This window comes from Dendropsophus ebraccatus, chromosome 2 (genome assembly GCF_027789765.1).
Source record: "Dendropsophus ebraccatus isolate aDenEbr1 chromosome 2, aDenEbr1.pat, whole genome shotgun sequence".
Taxonomy (NCBI): Eukaryota; Metazoa; Chordata; class Amphibia; order Anura; family Hylidae; genus Dendropsophus; species Dendropsophus ebraccatus.
Genome location: NC_091455.1, coordinates 2,009,493 through 2,034,042, shown reverse-complemented (window position 1 = coordinate 2,034,042; position 24,550 = coordinate 2,009,493).

Here is a 24,550-nt window from a genome sequence, read left to right as displayed (position 1 = left end):
TACAGATCCATGTGACATACAAACAAATGAAACCCTTGCAATACTACAGCTGTGCTGCAACTAGGTACATATACTTACAATAGCGACATCTTGTGTTGAAACTTTAGAACTAATACATGACTACTTATGTACAAAAAGTACTGGCTTTTGCGAAGGGTGTAACTACTGGCAACACCCGTGGTCGGACACCACAGCTGCAGTATGACTATAACCATATCACTGCCAGAGGAGGCTGCAGTATAACCATATCACTGCCAGAGGAGGCTGCAGTATGACTATAACCGTATCACTGCCAGAGGAGGCTAAAGTATGACTATAACCATATCACCGCCAGAGGAAGCTGCAGTATAACCATATCACTGCCAGAGGAAGCTGCAGTATAACCATATCACTGCCAGAGGAGGCTGCAGTATAACCATATCACTGCCAGAGGAGGCTGCAGTATAACCATATCACCGCCAGAGGAGGCTGCAGTATAACCATATCACTGCCAGAGGAGGCTGCAGTATAACCATATCACTGCCAGAGGAAGCTGCAGTATAACCATATCACTGCCAGAGGAGGCTGCAGTATAACCATATCACTGCCAGAGGAGGCTGCTGTATGTCTATAACCATATCACTGCCAGAGGAAGCTGCAGTATAACCATATCACCGCCAGAGGAAGCTGCAGTATAACCATATCACCGCCAGAGGAGGCTGCAGTATAACCATATCACTGCCAGAGGAGGCTGCAGTATAACCATATCACTGCCAGAGGAGGCTGCAGTATAACCATATCACTGCCAGAGGAGGCTAAAGTATGACTATAACCATATCACTGCCAGAGGAGGCTGCAGTATGACTATGACCATATCACCGCCAGAGGAAGCTGCAGTATAACCATATCACTGCCAGAGGAAGCTGCAGTATAACCATATCACTGCCAGAGGAGGCTGCAGTATAACCATATCACTGCCAGAGGAGGCTGCAGTATGACTATAACCATATCACTGCCAGAGGAGGCTGCAGTATGACTATGACCATATCACCGCCAGAGGAAGCTGCAGTATAACCATATCACTGCCAGAGGAAGCTGCAGTATAACCATATCACTGCCAGAGGAGGCTGCAGTATAACCATATCACTGCCAGAGGAGGCTGCTGTATGTCTATAACAATATTACCGCCAGAGGAAGCTGCAGTATAACCATATCACCGCCAGAGGAAGCTGCAGTATAACCATATCACTGCCAGAGGAAGCTGCAGTATGACTATAACCATATCACTGCCAGAGGAGGCTGCAGTATAACCATATCACTGCCAGAGGAAGCTGCAGTATAACCATATCACTGCCAGAGGAGGCTGCAGTACGATTGTAACCATATCACTGCCAGAGGAGGCTGCAGTGTAACCATATCAGCGCCAATGGAAGCTGCAGTATAACCATATCACTGCCAGAGGAGGCTGCAGTATGACTATAACCATATCACTGCCAGAGGAGGCTGCAGTATGACTATGACCATATCACCGCCAGAGGAAGCTGCAGTATAACCATATCACTGCCAGAGGAGGCTGCAGTATGACTATGACCATAGCAATGTTCTGTATTGTAGAACAGTCTGTCCTCTATACATGGCCCCCATAGTGGTTTTAAATGGTCTGATGTATTTGTGGATATGTTTTATGGAAAATTATGTCTGAAATAAAAATTATTATATCCTTTCAATTACTTTGGAGTTATGAATTCTTTTGAGTTTTTTGTAGGTTATAAATTGATTAGGTGGAGTAAATGTAATTTGTGCATAGGTGATGTTCTTATGTAAGATATATAAGGGTCCGTACAGTATTAGGTGTAGGGAACAGAAAGGGTTAGGATAGTGTTAGGTGTAGGGAACAGACAGGGTTAGAGTAGGGTTAGGTGTAGGGAACAGACAGGGTTAGGGTAGGGATAATTGTAGGGAACAGACAGGGTTAGAGTAGGGTTAGGTGTAGGGAACAGACAGGGTTAGGGTAGGGATAATTGTAGGGAACAGACAGGGTTAGGGTAGGGTAGGGATAGGTGTAGCGTACAGATAGGGTTAGGATAGTGTTAAATGTAAAGTACAGACATGGTTAGGTGTAGAGTACAGACAGGGTTAGGATAGGGTTAGGTGTAAAGTACAGACAGGGTTAGGTGTAGGGAACAGACAGGGTTAGAGTAGGGTTAGGTGTAGGAAACAGACAGGGTTAGGATACTGTTAAGTGTAAAGTACAGAATGGGTTAGGTGAAAAGAACAGTTAGGGATAGGATAGGGTTAGGTGTAGAGTACAGACAGGGTTAGGATAGGTTTAGGTGCCGGGGGCGGTCTTGGCATTTCTGGGGCCCCAAGCGAAGTTATGTCTGGGGCCCCCCTCAACATGCGTTCCAAAACAATAGACCGCTGTGTGTTGCCCCCAGTAGTATATACCTCTTGTGCGCTGTCGCCAGATGGCAGCAGCGAGCGGGGCAGCGGCCTTGTCCAGCGGTCTTGAGCACAAGAGCGGGGCATGGGGGCCCCCCTGGATGTTGGGGGCCCCAAGCGATCGCTTGGGGTGCTTGGTGCCGAAGACCGCCACTGGTTAGGTGTAGAGTACAGACAGGGTTAGGATAGGGTTAGGTGTAGAGTACAGACAGGGTTAGGTGTAGAGTACAGACAGGGTTAGGATAGGGTTAGGTGTAGAGTACAGACAGGGTTAGGATAGGGTAAGGTGTAGAGTACAGACAGGGTTAGGATAGGGTTAGGTGTAGAGTACAGACAGGGTTAGGATAGGTTTAAGTGTAGAGCACAGACACGGTTAGGATAGGGTTAGGTGTAGAGCACAGACAGGGTTAGGATAGGGTTAGGTGTAGAGTACAGACAGGGTTAGGATAGGGTTAGGTGTAGAGTACAGACAGGGTTAGGATAGGGTTAGGTGTAGAGTACAGACAGGGTTAGGATAGGGTTAGGTGTAGAGTACAGACAGGGTAGGTGTAGAGTACAGACAGGGTTAGGATAGGGTTAGGTGTAGAGTACAGACAGGGTTAGGATAGGGTTAGGTGTAGAGTACAGACAGGGTTAGGATAGGGTTAGGTGTAGAGTACAGACAGGGTTAGGATAGGGTTAGGTGTAGAGTACAGACAGGGTTAGGATAGGGTTAGGTGTAGAGTACAGACAGGGTTAGGATAGGGTTAGGTGTAGAGTACAGACAGAGTTAGGATAGGTTTAGGTGTAGAGCACAGACAGGGTTAGGATAGAGTAAGGTGTAGAGTACAGACAGGGTTAGGATAGGGTTAGCATTTAGGGCATAAAGCTCCTCTGTATTATGTATACATGAATCCCAGAATTTCCCCATCACACACGTCTAATATGGTCAATGTCCTCCTGGGGGACAACTAGTTAATACTTTCCTCATATTTATGAGCACAGGTGTATGGTACACGTAGAGGAGCAAGGTCCAGCATCAGGACAGAGATAAGAGTATGAGCCAGGCCTGGAAGAGATATCCCCGATACCCCAGCAGAAGGACCGCCCGCAGGACGGAGGAAGATTCATCCATTAGACCTGCTTCAGGTTATGGTTGATAAGGTCATAAACTTTATTTGCCTTGGCGGCATCCATGCTGCCTGACACCATGGTGCCACAAACTCTATCTCCTATATACTGTAGTGGTCCCTGCTGGCAACATCCATGTGATCCTGAATACATTATACACAGGCGGCTTCATGGCTTTATAGCTTCATCATCTCCATGCTGTGAGGAATAGGGAGGCTACCCCATGGGGCAACTTTGTGTTCGTATCATTGTCATCCATCTTCTAAATCAGACACCATGCCATCTATACACCCCCCCAAAACCATCTCCCCCGCCCCCCAGCCATCTAATACCATCTTCCCGCCAGCCATCTAATACCATCTACAACCCCCCCCAAAACCATCTCCCCCCCAGCCATCGAAAACCATCTATACCGCCCAAAACCATCTCCCTCCCAGCCATCTAATACCATGTAAACCCTCCCCCCAAAACCATCTCCGTCCCAGCCATCTAATACCATGTAAACCCTCCCCCCAAAACCATCTCCCTCCCAGCCATCTAATACCATGTACACCCTCCCCCCAAAACCATCTCCTCCCCAGCCATCTAATACCATCTCCCCCGCAGCCATCTAATACCATCTACCCCCCCAAAAAAACATCTCCCCCCCAGCCATCAAAAACCATCTGAACCGCCCAAAACCATCTCCCTCCCAGCCATCTAATACCATGTACACCCCCCCAAAACCATCTCCCCCAGCCATCTAAACCCACCTACACCTCCCAAAACCATCTCCCTGCAGCCATCTAATACCATCTCCCCCCAGCTATTTAATACCATCTACAACCCCCCAAAACCATTTCCCCCCAGCCATATAATACCATCTCCCCCCAACTACACACACCCAAAACCATCTCCCCCGCCATCTAATACCATCTCCCCCAAGTCTTCTTAAACCATCTACACACACTCAAAACCATCTCCCCCCAGCCATCAAATACCATATAAACCCCCAAAACCATCCCCCGCAGCTAATACCAACTACACACACTCCAAACCATCTCCCCCAGCCATCAAATACCATATAAACCCCCAAAACCATCCCCCGCAGCTAATACCAACTGCACACACCCAAAACCATCTTCCCCCAGCCATCAAATACCATACAAACCCCCAAAACCATCCCCCGCAGCTAATACCATCTACACCTCCCCAAACCATCTCCCCCCCCCCCGCACACCATCAAAAACCATTAACACCCCCAAAACCATCCTCCCAGCCATCTAATACCGTCTACACACACCCAAATCCATCTCCCTCAGTCATCTAAAACCATTTACACCCCCAAAACCATCCCCCCAGCCATCTAATATTATCTACACACAACCAAAACCATTTCCCCCCAGCCATCTAAAACCATCTACAACCCCCAAAACCATCCCCCCTAGCCATCTAATATCCTCTACACACACCCAAAACCATCTCCGCCCGCCATATAATACCATCTACACACACCCAAAACCATCTCCCCCCCCCCCGCCCCAGCCATCTTATATCATCTACACATACCCAAAACCATGTACCCTCAGCCCTCTAATACAATCTCCCCCCCCCCCCCCCCCCCAAAATCATCCCCCCCAAACCATCCCCGGCCCAACAACTCCCCCCCCCCCGGCCATCTATTTCATCGACACACACACAAAACCATCTCTCCCCCCCTCCCCCCAGCCATCTACTACCATCTGCACACAACCAGAACCATCTCCCCCCTAGCCATCTAATACCATCTAAATCCCCCAAAAACCATCTCCCTCAGCCATCTAATACCGTCTACACACACCCAAATCCATCTCCCCCAGTCATCTAAAACTATTTACACCCCCAAAACCATCCCACCAGCCATCTAATACCATCTACACACACCCAAAACCATTTCTCCCCAGTCATCTAATACCATCTACACACACCCAAAACTATCCCCCCAGCCATCTAATACCATCTAGAAAAACCTAAAACCATCTGTCCCCCTAGCCATCTAATACCGTCTACACCCTCCAAAATCATCTCCCCCTCAGCCATCTAATCCCATCTACACCCCCCCAAAACCATCTCCCCCAGCCATCTAATACCATCGACACCCCCTCAAAACCATCTCTCCCAGTCATCTAATACCATCTATACCCCTCAAAACCATCTCCCCCCCAGCCATCTAATACCATCTACACACACACCGAAACCATCTCCCCCAGCCACCTAACACAATCTACACACACCCAAAACCATCTCCCCCGAGCCATCTAATACCATCTACTCCCCCTAACACCATCTCCCCCAGCCATCCTGTACCATCTCCCCCAAGTCTTCTTAAACCTTCTACACACACCCAAAACCATCTCACCCCGCCATCTAATACCATCTACACCCCCCCCCCCCAAAACCATCTCCCTCCCAGCCACCTAATACCATCTACAAACACCCAAAAACATCTCCCCCCAGCCATCGATTACCATCTACACACACCCAAAACCTTTTCCCCCCAGCCATCCAATACCATCTACACAGAACCGAAACCATCTCCCCCTTGCCATCTAATACCATCTACACACACCCAAAACCATCCTACTCCAGCCATCTAATACCATCTATATCCACGCAACCATCTCCCCCCATCCATATAATACAATCTACACCCCCCAAAATCATCTCCCCCAGCCATCTAAAACCATCTATACCCCTCAAAACCATCTCCCCCCAGCAATCTAATACCATCTACACCCTCCAAAGCCATTTCTTCCCCCAGCCATCTAATACCATGTACACACACCGAAAACCATCTCACCCCGCCATCTAATACCATCTACACCCATCCCCCCAAACCATCTCCCTCCCAGCCAACTAATACCATCTACATCCCCCAAAACCATCCCCCCCAGCCATCTAATACCATCTACACCCCTAAAAACCATCTCCCCCCAGCCATCTAATACCATCTACAAACACCCAAAAACATCTCCCCCAGCCTTCTAATTCCATTTACACCCCCCCAAAACCATCTCCCCCCAGCTGTCTAATACCATCTACACACACCCAAAACCATCTTCCCCCAGCCATCTAATACCATCTACACACACCCACAACCATCTCCCCCCAGCTGTCTAATACCATCTACACACACCCAAAACCATTCCCCCCAGCCATCTAAAGCCATCTATACACACCCATAACTATCCTGCCTCAGCCATCTAATACCATCTACACACACCCAAAACCATCTCCCCCCCAGCCATCTAAAGCCATCTATATACACCCATAACAATCCTACCTCAGCCATCAAATACCATCTACACACCCAAAACCTTTTCCCCCAGCCATCTAATACCATCTACACAGAACCGAAACCATCTCCCCCTTGCCATCTAATACCATCTACACACACCCAAAACCATCCTACTCCAGCCATCTAGTACCATCTACAAACATCCAAAACTATCTCTCCTCACAGACATCTAATACCATCTACACCCCTCAAAACCATCTCCTCCCAGCCATCTAATATCATCTACAAACATCCAAAACCATCTCCCTCCCAGCCATCTAATACCATCTACAAACATCCAAAACCATCTCCTCCTCAGCCATCTAATACCATCTATATCCACCCAACCATCTCCCCCCCCCCAGCCATATAATACAATCTACACCCCCCTAAAATCATCTCCCCCTAGCCATCTAAAACCATCTACACCCCTCAAAACCATCTCCCCCTAGCCATCTAAAACCATCTACACCCCTCAAAACCATCTCCCCCCAGCCATCTAATACCATCTACACACCCAAAATCATCTCCCCCAGCCATTTAATACCATCTATATCCACCCAACCATCTTCCCCTATCCATATAATACAATCTACACCCCCCAAAATCATCTCCCCCCAGCCATCTAAAACCATGTAAACCCCCCCAAACCATCTCCCTCCCAGTCACCTAATACCATCTACACCCCCCAAAACCATCCCCCCCAGCCATCTAATACCATCTACACCCCTAAAAACCATCTCCCCCCAGCCATCTAATACCCTCTACAAACACCCAAAAACATCTCCCCCAGCCATTTAATACCATCTACACACACCCAAAACCATCTTCCCCCAGCCGTCTAATACCATCTACACACACACCCAAAACCATCCCCCCCCCAGCCATCTAAAGCCATCTATACACACCCATAACTATCCTACCTCAGCCATCTAATACCATCTACACACTCACAAAACCATGTACCCCCAGCAATCTTATACCATCTACACACAGCCAAAACCATCAGCCACCCACCCCACCCCGCCGGCTATCTAATATATCTACACACACCCAAAACTATCTCAGCCATCTAATACCATCTACACCCCCCAAAATCATTTCCCCAGCCATCTAATACCATCTACACACACCCAAAACCATCTCCCCCAGCCATCTAATACCATCTCCCCCCAGTCTTCCTATACCATCTTCACACACCTAAAACCATCTCCCCCAGCCATCTAATACCATCTACACCCCCCAAGACCATCCCCCCAGCCATCTTATACCATCTACACCCCTACAAAACCATCTCCCCCCAGCCATCTAAAACCATCTACACCCCCCCAAAACCATCTCTCCCCAGCCATCTAATACCATCTACACCCTCCCAAAACCATCCCCCCAGCTATCTAATACCATCTACACACACCCAAAACCATCTTCCCCCAGCCATCTAATACCATCTACACCCCCCAAGACCATCCCCCCACCCATCTTATACCATCTTTACCTTAGCCATCTAATGCTATCTATACCCCCCCAAAACCATCTCCCCCATCCATCTAAAACCATCTACACACACCCAAAACCATACCCCCAGCCATCTTATACCATCTACACACACCCAAAACCATCAGCCACCCACCCCACCCTGCCGGCCATCTAATATATCTACACACACCAAAAACTATCTCAGCCATCTAAAACCATCTACACCCCCCAAAATCATTTCCCCAGCCATCTAATACCATCTACACACACCCAAAACCATCTTCCCCCAGCCATCTAAAACCATCTACACCCCCCAAAACCATCCCCCCCAGCTATCTAATACCATCTACACACACCCCAAACCATCTTCCCCCATCCATCTAATACCATCTACACCCCCCAAGTCCATACCCCCAGCCATCTTATACCATCTACACACACCCAAAACCATCTCTCCCCCAGATATCTAATACCATCTACAAACACCCCAAACCATCCTACCCCAGTCATATAATACCATCTACGAACACCTCAAACCATCTCCCCCCCAGCCATCTAATACCATCTACACACACCCCAAACCATCTCCCCCCTAGCCATCTAGTACCATCTACACCCCCCAAAACCATCTCCCCCAGCCATCTAATACCATCTACACACACCCAAATCCATCTTCCTCCGCCATCTAATACCATCTACACACAACCGAAACCAACTCCCCACCAGCCATCTAATACATTTCCCCCCAGCCATCTAATACCATCTACACCCCCCCAAAACCATCTCCCCCAGCCATCTAAACACACCCAAAACCATCTCCCCCAGCCATCTAATACCATCTACACCCCCCAAGACCATCCCCCCAGCCATCTTATACCATCTACACCCATCCAAAACCATCTCCCCCCCATCCCTCTAATACCATCTACACACACCCAAAACCATGTACCCCCAGCCCTCTAATAACATCTACACACACCCAAAACCATGTACCCTCAGCCATCTAATACCATCTACACACAACCAAAACCATGTACCCCCAGCCCTCTAATACCATCTACACACCCAAAACCACCCCCCACCCCCACCGGCCATCTACACACACCCAAAACTATCTCTCTCCCCCTTCCCCCAGCCATATAATACCATCTGCACACACCCTAAACCATCTCCCCCCAGCCATCTAATACCATCCCCCCCCCAGCCATCTAATACCATCTACACACATCCAAAACCATGCCTCAGCCTCAAAAATATATTAAAAATATCTGGGGCTGTTGGGTTGAAATAAGTTAATGTTATTTTTTAATTTATTATTATTATTAGGGTTAGGTGTAGAGTACAGACAGAGTTAGGATAGGTTTAGGTGTAGAGCACAGACAGGGTTAGGATAGGGTAAGGTGTAGAGTACAGACAGGGTTAGGATAGGGTTAGGTGTAGAGTACAGACAGGGTTAGGATAGGGTTAGGTGTAGAGTACAGACAGAGTTAGGATAGGTTTAGGTGTAGAGCACAGACAGGGTTAGGATAGAGTAAGGTGTAGAGTACAGACAGGGTTAGGATAGGGTTAGCATTTAGGGCATAAAGCTCCTCTGTATTATGTATACATGAATCCCAGAATTTCCCCATCACACACGTCTAATATGGTCAATGTCCTCCTGGGGTGACAACTAGTTAATACTTTCCTCATATTTATGAGCACAGGTGTATGGTACACGTAGAGGAGCAAGGTCCAGCATCAGGACAGAGATAAGAGTATGAGCCAGGCCTGGAAGAGATATCCCCGATACCCCAGCAGAAGGACCGCCCGCAGGACGGAGGAAGATTCATCCATTAGACCTGCTTCAGGTTATGGTTGATAAGGTCATAAACTTTATTTGCCCTGGCGGCATCCATGCTGCCTGACACCATGGTGCCACAAACTCTATCTCCTATATACTGTAGTGGTCCCTGCTGGCAACATCCATGTGATCCTGAATACATTATACACAGGCGGCTTCATGGCTTTATAGCTTCATCATCTCCATGCTGTGAGGAATAGGGAGGCTACCCCATGGGGCAACTTTGTGTTCGTATCATTGTCATCCATCTTCTAAATCAGACACCATGCCATCTATACACACCCCCAAAACCATCTCCCCCCCCCCAGCCATCTAATACCATCTTCCCGCCAGCCATCTAATACCATCCACAACCCCCCCCCCCCCAAAACCATCTCCCCCCCAGCCATCGAAAACCATCTATACCGCCCAACACCATCTCCCTCCCAGCCATCTAATACCATGTAAACCCTCCCCCCAAAACCATCTCCGTCCCAGCCATCTAATACCATGTACACCCTCCCCCCAAAACCATCTCCCTCCCAGCCATCTAATACCATGTACACCCTCCCCCCAAAACCATCTCCTCCCCAGCCATCTAATACCATCTCCCCCGCAGCCATCTAATACCATCTACCCCCCCCAAAAAACCATCTCCCCCCAGCCATCTAATACCATGTACACCCTCCCCCAAAACCATCTCCCTCCCAGCCATCTAATACCATGTACACCCTCCCCCCAAAACCATCTCCTCCCCAGCCATCTAATACCATCTCCCCCGCAGCCATCTAATACCATCTACCCCCCCAAAAAACCATCTCCCCCCAGCCATCTAATACCATGTACACCCTCCCCCAAAACCATCTCCTCCCCAGCCATCTAATACCATCTCCCCCGCAGCCATCTAATACCATCTACCCCCCCCAAAAACCATCTCCCCCCAGCCATCTAATACCATGTACACCCTCCCCCAAAACCATCTCCGTCCCAGCCATCTAATACCATGTACACCCTCCCCCCAAAACCATCTCCCTCCCAGCCATCTAATACCATGTACACCCTCCCCCAAAACCATCTCCCTCCCAGCCATCTAATACCATGTACACCCTCCCCCCAAAACCATCTCCTCCCCAGCCATCTAATACCATCTCCCCCGCAGCCATCTAATACCATCTACCCCCCCAAAAAAACATCTCCCCCCAGCCATCAAAAAACATCTATACCGCTCAAAACCATCTCCCCCCCGCCATCTAATACCATTCCCCCCCCCCCCCCCCCCCCCCCAGCCATCTAATACCATCTACACACATCCAAAACCATGCCTCAGCCTCAAAAATATTTTAAAAATATCTGGGGCTGTTGGGTTGAAATAAGTTAATGTTATTTTTTTATTTATTATTATTATTATTAATTTTTATTTATGGATTTTTTCCCCTTGCCCTCGCTTCGGGGGATTGGGGGGATAAATATAAAAAACAAAAAAAACATCTACTACCACCTACAATCTACAACCACCTACAGCCATCTACACAAACTGACTGCCATATACATTCACCTACAGCCATCTAATACTATCTACAATCACCTGCAACCATCTAGAACCACCTACAACAATCTGCAAATATCTACAACTATTTACAACAATTTTCACTCACTTACAACCATCTACACACTGTCATCTACAGTTACCTACAGCCATCTAATACTATCTATACACACAGACACAGACACACACACACACACACACCCATCTAATACTATCTACACACACACACACACACACACCTACAGCCATCTAATACTATCTACACACACAGACACACACACACCTACAGCCATCTAATACTATCTACACACACAGACACACACACACCTACAGCCATCTAATACTATCTACACACACAGACACAGACACACACACACACACACACCCATCTAATACTATCTACACACACACACACACACACACACACCTACAGCCATCTAATACTATCTACACACACAGACACACACACACCTACAGCCATCTAATACTATCTACACACACAGACACACACACACCTACAGCCATCTAATACTATCTACACACACAGACACACACACACACACACACCCATCTAATACTATCTACACACACAGACACACACACACACACACACCTACAGCCATCTAATACTATCTACACACACAGACACACACACACACACACACACACACACACACCTACAGCCATCTAATACTATCTACACACAGACACACACACACACACCTACAGCCATCTGATACTATCTACACACACAGACACACACACAGACACACACACAGACACACACACACACACACACACACACACCTACAGCCATCTGATACTATCTACACACACAGTCATCTACAGCCATTTAATAGCATCTACAACCATCTACACACATACACACAGCCATCTAATACAATCTCCATTCACCTACAGCCACCTACCAGGGCCGTATTTGTCACTAGGCACCCGTGGTCCGGTGCCTAGGGCGGCGCCCTGCGGGGGGCGGCACCTGCGGGGAACACTTTTTTTTATTATTTAAAAAAAAAAAAAAAATCTTTGTAGGCACCGGCCCACGGGTGCCTAGTCCGCGCCGGGGGGGGGAGGAGGGGGAGCGTCCGGGAGCAGGAGCAGGATGGGCAGTAGGCAGGCTGGCTCCCTCCCCCTATGCAGCGCCGAGGTCCGAGGTCCCAGGGCCGAGCTTCCGGCACACACAGCCTAACAGCGGCCGGAAGCTCACAGCTGCAGCCCTGCGATGCACGATCTTCTCTCCTGCTCGGCGGCGCTCACGTGATGTGACGTCATCGCAGAGAAGGAGAGAAGATCCGGGACCGCGGGGCTGCAGCTGGGAGCTTCCGGCCGCTGTTAGGCTGTGTGTGCCGGAAGCTCAACCCGGACCCCGCACCCTGGACCCCGGGGCTGCATGGGGGGAGGGAACCAGCCTGCCTGCCCATCCTGCTCCTGGCCGCTCCCCCTACCCCCAGCCTCTACCTGCCCCCCAACCTCTCTACCTAACCCCCAGCCTCTCCCCTGCCCCCCAGCCTCTCCCCCTACCCTCAGCCTCTCCCCCTACCCTCAGCCTCTCCCCCTAACCCTCAGCCTCTCCCCTGCCCCCCTGCCTCTCCCCCTAACCCTCAGCCTCTCCCCCTAACCCTTAGCCTCTCCCCTGCCCCCCAGCCTCTCCCCTGCCCCCCAGCCTCTCCCCTGCCCCCCAGCCTCTCCCCCTACCCTCAGCCTCTCCCCCTACCCCCAGCCTCTCCACTGCCCCCCTGCCTCTCCCCCTAACCCTCAGCCTCTCCCCCTAACCCTCAGCCTCTCCCCCTAACCCTCTCCCCCTAACCCTCAGCCTCTCCCCTGTCCTCCAGCCTCTCCCCCTACCCCCCAGCCTCTCCCCCTACCCCCCAGCCTCTCCCCCTAACCCTCAGCCTCTCCCCCTAACCCCCAGCCTCTCCCCTGTCCTCCAACCTCTCCCCTAACCCTCAGCCTCTCCCCTGTCCTCCAGCCTCTCCCCCTACCCCCCAGCCTCTCCCCTGTCCTCCAGCCTCTCCCCCTAACCCTCAGCCTCTCCCCCTAACCCGCAGCCTCTCCCCCTACCCCCCAGCCTCTCCCCTGTCCTCCAACCTCTCCCCCTAACCCTCAGCCTCTCCCCCTAACCCTCAGCCTCTCCCCCTAACCCGCAGCCTCTCCCCCTACCCCCCAGCCTCTCCCCTGTCCTCCAACCTCTCCCCCTAACCCTCAGCCTCTCCCCCTAACCCCCAGCCTCTCCCCCTACCCCCCAGCCTCTCCCCTGTCCTCCAACCTCTCCCCCTAACCCTCAGTTTCCCCCCCTAACCCCCAGCCTCTCCCCCTACCCCCCAGCCTCTCCCCTACCCTCAGCCTCTCCCCTGCCCCCCAGCCTCTCCACCTGCCCCCCAGCCTCTCCCCCTAACCCTCAGCCTCTCCCCCTAACCCTCAGCCTCTCCCCTGCCCTCCAGCCTCTCCCCCTAACCCTCAGCCTCTCCCCCTAACCCTCAGCCTCTCCCCTGCCCCCCCCCAGCCTCTCCCCCTAACCCTCAGCCTCTCCCCCTAACCCTCAGCCTCTCCCCTGCCTTCCAGCCTCTCCCCCTAACCCTCAGCCTCTCCCCTGCCCCCCAGCCTCTCCCCTGCCCCCCCCCCCCCAGCCTCTCCACCTAACCCTCAGCATCTCCCCTGACCCCAGCCTTCATGATGCTGCGCCATATGGAGAAGAAAGCAAAAAGTGAGCGACGGCAATTGGAGAAGATGTCACCTGTGAGTCATTAGTAACTGCACTGTAATCACTTCTATAGTGTGCAGAGCCTGTGTACCATTGGGGTCTCAATGGGTCAGTGTATTGTTGGTGGTAGTGTACTGACACAGCCCTGCGGTCACTACAGTACACTAGCCCAAACTTTTAAACTAGGACCCAACTACAACAGCTGCAGGTACTACAACTCCCAGCATATCCTGAGGGCTGTAGACTGTCAGTAAATGCTGGGAGTTGTAGTGCCTGCAGCTGTTGTTGAGTCCTAGGTGCATTACACACTGGATGCTTTGTGGGAGATCAGAATACAGAGATCAGTGAGGGCTCAGTGCAGGGACGTGACCCCAGAACATCACTAATAGGGGATAGAACAAAACATCTCCCCCTACCCCTATTAGTGATGTTCTGGGGTCACTTCCCTGCACTGAGCCCCCACAGATCTATGTATTCTGATCTCCCACAACGCCTCCAGGACCCAACTACAACAGCTGCAGGCACTACAACTCCCAGAACAGTCTGCAGCCCTCAGGATATGCTGGGAGTTGTAGTGCCTGCAGCTGCTGTAGTTGGGTCTTAGGTGCATCATACACTGGATGCTTTGTGGCATATAAGAATACATAGATCTGTGGAGGCTCAGTGCAGGGACGTGACCCCAGAACATCACTAATAGGGGGGATAGGGGGAGATGTTTTGTTCTATCCCCTATTAGTGCTGTTCTGGGGTCACTTCCCTGCACTGAGCCCCCACAGATCTATATATTCTTATATGCCACAAAGCATCCAGTGTATAATGCACCTAGGACCCAACTACAACAGCTGCAGGCACTACAACTCCCAGCATGTACTGACAGTCTGCAGCCCTCAGAGTATGCTGGGAGTTGTAGTACAGTGTAGACTGATGTGTTGCTGGACCTTCAGGGCTGATGGTTGTCACCCACAGATTGCAGCCACCAGGAGCCTCTGCACACAGTGATTTATTACAGGGTTGTCCTCTCAGAGACTACAACTCCCAGCATACCCTGAGAGCTGTATAAATGTAGGGATTTGTCACAGATACAGATGAATTCAGGAAAGGAGCGGGTCAGCATGTCGTGTCTCACTGGTTGTATATTGGTGGCCCCAGGTACCCCAGTCTGACACTGGACAGAAGCGGTCCCCAAACTAAGATGTCCCCGGCCTCCTTCCTTCCTCCATCACGTCTGTTTGATGAGAACAGCGGGCATCAAGCAGAGCGGCACTTGGGTATATACCATGCATGTACAGTAACGGTGGGGGGGGCGCCTCAGCGTGCAAAGTGCCTAGGGCAGCATGAACTCTAAATGCAGGCCTGCCACCTACAACCATCTATACACAGTCATCTACATTCACCTACAGCCATATAATACCATCTACATCCACCTACAACAATCTACACAAACCCGCTGTCATCTACATTCACCTACAGCCATCTAATACCATCTACAACCATCTGCAGCCACCTACAACAACCACCTACAGGTACCTAAAGCCACCTTCATTCCCCTACAGCCATATACTGTCACGGGCTGGGCCCCACACTCGGCTCCCGACCCCCCCCATGAACACTGACGGCATCACTAGCAACTGGATTGCTGGGGTCGCATCGGCTACGATTTTGTATTGCCGCGGCTGGGGCCTCGCTGTCTCCAGCTAAGCTGTTAAAGGTCTTGAATTAGTTATTAGGCTGACTGGTGGCCGGCACAGCCAGTCAGCTCCATTCTGTGTTAGAGGGCTGGAGTCTCAGACCCCAATCACGTCCTGGGGCTGGGACTCTACACATACCTATAGCCATCTACACACCGTCATCTACATTCACCTACAGCCATATACACACATCGTCATCTACATATGACTACAGCCATCTAATACCATCTACAACCTACAACAGTCTGCAACATCTGCAAACACCAACAGCCACCTACATATACCTACAGTCATCTACATCCACCTACAGCCACCTAATAGCATCTACAACCACCTGCAACAACCCACAACCATCTATATCCACCTGCTGCCATCTAATACAAACTACATCCACCAAAATCCATCTAAAACCATCTACAACCATCTTTATCCACCTACAGCCATCTACACATACCTTCATCTACATTCACCTACAGCCATCTAATACCATCCACATTCACCAACAGCCATCTAATACCATCTACATTCTCCTACAGCCATCTACATCCACCTACAGCCATCTAATGCAATCTACAACAAACTACAACAATCTACACACACCTACAGCCATCTAACACCATTTACAATCATTTGCACACTTTGATGGTTGTAAATGGTTATAGGTGAAAGTAAATTGTTGTTCATTGTAGATAGTTGTAGGTAGATGTACTTGGTTTTAGATTGTTGCAAGTGGTTGTAGGTGGATTTAGATGGTTACAGATTATAGCCACGTACACACACCTATAGCCATCTAATACCAATACCATCATCTACACGCACATACAACTATCTACAAATACTGTTATCACCCTAATCAAATACAATTTTCTTAAATCTACAACCATTTACAACTATCAAAGTCTACCTACAACTGTCTACAACAACCTGCAACAACCAGAAGACATTCTCAACTACCTACAATAGTCTACAACAACCTGCGACAACCAGAAGACATTCTCAACTACCTACAATAGTCTACAACAACCTGCGACAACCAGACGACATTCTCAACCACCTAAAACAATTTCCAGACAGACTTTTGAAACGTCAAAGTAAACATCTGGAGTCTGGAAGGCTGTTGCTTCCTTATGATGATGGTTAGAGACATAAGCTGATATCATGTACCAGCGGCACAGCCAGCCTTCAGTATATAGAAGTCAGCCGTCACATGGTGGATGCGTGGAGACATGTGCCTGGCCCTTTAAGGCTTTATGGAGTGATACAATGTGCTGTGTGCCCATAAAGCTCCACCTAATATCAGGATTTCTTCTCGGGTTATTATAACCGGCTCTTCTAGTTTGGTCAGATGTGGTAAACCTTATGTAAATGTGTCTGTATAGCTGCCAGGGGAAGTACCAGCTTAGGACTTCAGCCTCGGTAAGGTCATTCCCAGAATGTTATCTGCATTGCAGAATCCACAGGTTGTACCCTGTTACACCGCACATCCCCATACCCGCGGCTATTAACCCTTCTAAACATCATGGCCAATGCCCAGGAGCAGGGCTGTGGGGTCGGTAAGCCGCAGCTCAGACTCCTGAATTTTATCAGGACCGACTCCCGACTCGGCCTCCTGCTCCTTGATAAATGGCCGGTCATATACCAGGGGAGATATCTATCACACCGGCTCAGCAGCTTCTCCCTAATGTCCTACATGATCCGGGGCGACTTCTGAGGGAATATATCTATATCATAAAAATCAAAGTCTGTCTGTCTGTCTGTCTGTCTGTCTGTCCTCTATAGACTTCCAAACGCCTGAACCGTTTGAGCCCAAATTTGGCCCACAGATACATTGGGTGCCCAGGAAGGTTTTAGCGAAGGTCCCGTCCCCGCCAGATGTACAGGAGGGGAGGGGGAGGGGGAAGAGCGGCGCCCCATAGAGATGAATGGGAAAATCTCCTCACTGCACACAGGTGATATAATTAGCTGCAGCAGACACGGCAGTTGGAGCCTTAGCAACCAATAGGATTACTGCTCTCATTTTCACAGGGAGCAATGGTTGCTAGGGAAGCTGCCTCACAACATCCACAGTAATAACTGGTAGACTCCCCTACTCCATCTATACAGTACAGGTATACAGGACCCCCTACTCCATCTATACAGTACATGTATATACAGGACCCCCTACTACATCTATACAGTACATGTATATACAGGACCCCCTACTACATCTATACAGTACATGTATATACTGGACCCCCTACTCCATCTATACAGTACATGTATACAGGACCCCCTACTCCATCTATACAGTACATGTATATACAGGACCCCCTACTCCATCTATACAGTACATGTATATACAGGACCCCCTACTCCATCTATACAGTACATGTATATACAGGACCCCCTACTCCATCTATACAGTACATGTATACAGGGCCCCCTACTCCATCTATACAGTACATGTATATACAGGACCCCCTACTCCATCTATACAGTACATGTATATACAGGACCCCTACTCCATCTATACAGTACATGTATATACAGGACCCCCTACTCCATCTATACAGTACATGTATACAGGACCCCCTACTCCATCTATACAGTACATGTATATACAGGACCCCCTACTACATCTATACAGTACATGTATACAGGACCCCCTACTCCATCTATACAGAACATGTATACAGGACCCCTACTCCATCTATACAGTACATGTATACAGGACCCCTACTCCATCTATACAGTACATGTATAAAGGACCCCCTACTCCATCTATACAGTACATGTATACAGGACCCCCTACTCCATCTATACAGTACATGTATACAGGACCCCCTACTCCATCTATACAGTACATGTATACAGGACCCCCTACTGCATCTATACAGGACATGTATACAGGACCCCCTACTCCATCTATACAGTACATGTATATACAGGACCCCCTACTACATCTATACAGTACATGTATACAGGACCCCCTACTCCATCTATACAGTACATGTATACAGGACCCCCTACTCCATCTATACAGTACATGTATACAGGACCCCTACTCCATCTATACAGTACATGTATAAAGGACCCCCTACTCCATCTATACAGTACATGTATACAGGACCCCCTACTCCATCTATACAGTACATGTATACAGGACCCCCTACTCCATCTATACAGTACATGTATACAGGACCCCCTACTGCATCTATACAGGACATGTATACAGGACCCCCTACTGCATCTATACAGTACATGTATATACAGGACCCCCTACTCCATCTATACAGTACATGTATACAGGACCCCCTACTCCATCTATACAGTACATGTATATACAGGACCCCCTACTCCATCCATACAGTACATGTATATACAGGGCCCCCTACTCCATCTATACAGAACATGTATACAGGACCCCCTACTCCATATATACAGTACATGTATACACAGGACCCCCTACTCCATCTATACAGTACATGTATACAGGACCCCCTACTCCATCTATACAGTACATGTATATACAGGACCCCCTACTCCATCTATACAGTACATGTATACAGGACCCCCTACTCCAACTATACAGTACATGTATATAGGACCCCTTACTCCATCTATACAGTACATGTATATACAGGACCCCCTACTCCATTTATACAGTACATGTATACAGGACCCCATACTCCATCTATACAGTACATGTATATACAGGGCCCCCTACTCCATCTATACAGTACATGTATATACAGGACCCCCTACTCCATCTATACAGTACATGTATATACAGGGCCCCCTACTCCATCTATACAGTACATGTACATACAGGGCCCCCTACTCCATCTATACAGTACATGTATATACAGGACCCCCTACTCCATCTATACAGTACATGTATATACAGGGCCCCCTACTCCATCTATACAGTACATGTATATACAGGGCCCCCTACTCCATCTATACAGTACATGTATACAGGACCCCCTACTCCATCTATACAGTACATGTATATACAGGACCCCCTACTCCATCTATACAGTACATGTATACAGGACCCCCTACTCCATCTATACAGTACATGTATACAGGACCCCCTACTCGATCTATACAGTACATGTATATACAGGACCCCCTACTCCATCTATACAGTACAGGTATACAGGACCCCCTACTCCATCTATACAGTACAGGTATATACAGGACCCCCTACTCCATCAATACAGTACATGTATACAGGACCCCCTACTCCATCTATACAGTACATGTATATACAGGACCCCCTACTCCATCTATACAGTACATGTATATACAGGACCCCCTACTCCATCTATACAGTACATGTATATACAGGGCCCCCTACTCCATCTACACAGTACATGTATATACAGGACCCCCTACTCCATCTATACAGTACATGTATATACAGGGCCCCCTACTCCATCTATACAGTACATGTATATACAGGGCCCCCTACTCCATCTATACAGTACATGTATATACAGGGCCCCCTACTCCATCTATACAGTACATGTATATACAGGGCCCCCTACTCCATCTATACAGTACATGAATACAGGACCCCCTACTCCATCTATACAGTACATGAATACAGGACCCCCTACTCCATCTATACAGTACATGTATACAGGACCCCCTACTCCATCTATACAGTACATGTAAACAGGACCCCCTACTCCATCTATACAGTACATGTATATACAGGACCAACTACTCCATCTATACAGTACATGTATATACAGGACCCCCTACTCCATCTATACAGTACATATATATACAGGACCCCATACTCCATCTATACAGTACATGTATATACAGGGCCCCCTACTCCATCTATACAGTACATGTATATAGAGGACCCCCTACTCCATCTATACAGTACATGTACTGTATAGTTGGAGTAGGGGGTCCTGTATATACATGTACTGTATAGTTGGAGTAGGGGGTCCTGTATATACATGTATATACAGGACCCCCTACTCCAACTATACAGTACATGTATATACAGGACCCCCTACTCCATCTATACCGTACATGTATATACAGGGCCCCCTACTCCAACTATACAGTACATGTATATACAGGGCCCCCTACTCCATCTATACTGTACATATATATACAGGGCCCCCTACTCCATCTATACAGTACAGGTATACAGGACCCCCTACTCCATCTATACAGTACATGTATATACAGGACCCCCTACTCCATCTATACAGTACATGTATATACAGGACCCCCTACTCCATCTATACAGTACATGTATATACAGGGCCCCCTACTCCATCTATACAGTACATGTATATACAGGGCCCCCTACTCCATCTATACAGTACATGTATATACAGGACCCCCTACTCCATCTATACAGTACATGTATATACAGGGCCCCCTACTCCAACTATACAGTACATGTATATACAGGGCCCCCTACTCCATCTATACAGTACAGGTATACAGGACCCCCTACTCCATCCATACAGTACATGTATATACAGGACCCCCTACTCCATCTATACAGTACATGTATATACAGGACCCCCTACTCCATCTATACATGTACTGTATAGTTGGAGTAGGGGGTCCTGTATATACATGTACTGTATAGATGGAGTAGGGGGTCCTGTATATACATGTATATACAGGACCCCCTACTCCAACTATACAGTACATGTATATACAGGGCCCCCTACTCCATCTATACAGTACAGGTATACAGGACCCCCTACTCCATCCATACAGTACATGTATATACAGGACCCCCTACTCCATCTATACAGTACATGTATATACAGGACCCCCTACTCCATCCATACAGTACATGTATATACAGGACCCCCTACTCCATCTATACAGTACATGTATATACAGGACCCCCTACTCCATCTATACAGTACAGGTATACAGGACCCCCTACTCCATCCATACAGTACATGTATATACAGGACCCCCTACTCCATCTATACAGTACATGTATATACAGGACCCCCTACTCCATCTATACAGTACATGTATATACAGGACCCCCTACTCCATCTATACAGTACATGTATATACAGGACCCCCTACTCCATCTATACAGTACATGTATATACAGGACCCCCTACGCCAACTATACAGTACATGTATATACAGGGCCCCCTACTCCATCTATACAGTACATATATATATATATATATATATATATACACAGGACCCCCTACTCCATGTATACAGTACATGTATATACAGAAACCCCTACTCCATCTATACAGTACATATATACAGAACCCCCTACTCCATCTATACTGTACATGTATACAGGACCCCCTACTCCATCTATACAGTACATGTATACAGGACCCCCTACTCCATCTATACAGTACATGTAAACAGGACCCCCTACTCCATCTATACAGTACATGTATAAACAGGACCCCCTACTCCATCTATACAGTACATGTATATACAGGACCCCCTACTCCATCTATACAGTACATATATATACAGGACCCCATACTCCATCTATACAGTACATGTATATACAGGGCCCCCTACTCCATCTATACAGTACATGTATATAGAGGACCCCCTACTCCATCTATACAGTACATGTACTGTATAGTTGGAGTAGGGGGTCCTGTATATACATGTACTGTATAGTTGAAGTAGGGGGTCCTGTATATACATGTATATACAGGACCCCCTACTCCATCTATACAGTACATGTATATACAGGACCCCCTACTCCATCTATACCGTACATGTATATACAGGGCCCCCTACTCCAACTATACAGTACATGTATATACAGGGCCCCCTACTCCATCTATACTGTACATATATATACAGGGCCCCCTACTCCATCTATACAGTACAGGTATACAGGACCCCCTACTCCATCTATACAGTACATGTATATACAGGACCCCCTACTCCATCTATACAGTACATGTATATACAGGACCCCCTACTCCATCTATACAGTACATGTATATACAGGGCCCCCTACTCCATCTATACAGTACATGTATATACAGGGCCCCCTACTCCATCTATACAGTACATGTATATACAGGACCCCCTACTCCATCTATACAGTACATGTACTGTATAGTTGGAGTAGGGGGTCCTGTATATACATGTACTGTATAGTTGGAGTAGGGGGTCCTGTATATACATGTATATACAGGACCCCCTACTCCAACTATACAGTACATGTATATACAGGGCCCCCTACTCCATCTATACAGTACAGGTATACAGGACCCCCTACTCCATCCATACAGTACATGTATATACAGGACCCCCTACTCCATCTATACAGTACATGTATATACAGGACCCCCTACTCCATCCATACAGTACATGTATATACAGGACCCCCTACTCCATCTATACAGTACATGTATATACAGGACCCCCTACTCCATCTATACAGTACAGGTATACAGGACCCCCTACTCCATCTATACAGTACATGTATATACAGGACCCCCTACTCCATCTATACAGTACATGTATATACAGGACCCCCTACTCCATCTATACAGTACATGTATATACAGGACCCCCTACTCCATCTATACAGTACATGTATATACAGGACCCCCTACGCCAACTATACAGTACATGTATATACAGGGCCCCCTACTCCATCTATACAGTACATATATATATATATATATACACAGGACCCCCTACCCCATGTATACAGTACATGAATATACAGAAACCCCTACTCCATCTATACAGTACATATATACAGAACCCCCTACTCCATCTATACTGTACATGTATACAGGACCCCCTACTCCATCTATACAGTAAATGTATATACAGGGCACTACAGGACAGGTATACCAAACTGTGACTGGGTAACACCGCCACACCAGACCTGACCAATACCGCCATACTGGGACTGGATAACACTGCCATACCAGACCTGACCAATACCGCCATACTGTGACTGGGTAACACTGCCACACCAGACCTGACCAATACCGCCATACTGTGCTGGATAACACCACTATACCAGACCTGACCAATACCGCCATACTGTGACTGGAGAACACCGCCACACCAGACCTGACCAATACCACCGTACTGTGACTGGATAACACCGCCATACCAGACATGACCAATACCGACACACTTTACTGAATAACACTGCCATACCAGACCTGACCAATACCGCCATACTGTGACTGGATAACACAGCCACACCAGACCTGACCAATACCGACACACTGTGACTGAATAACACTGCCATACCAGACCTGACCAATACCGCCATACTGTGACTGGATAACACAGCCACACCAGACCTGACCAATACCGACACACTGTGACTGAATAACACTGTCATACCAGACCTGACCAATACCGCCATACTGTGACTGGAAAACACCGCTATACCAGACCAATACCGCCATACCCCCCTCGAAAAGACACCAGATTTTCTGGCAAGTCTGAACAGGAGGGTACTGCCCTTCTT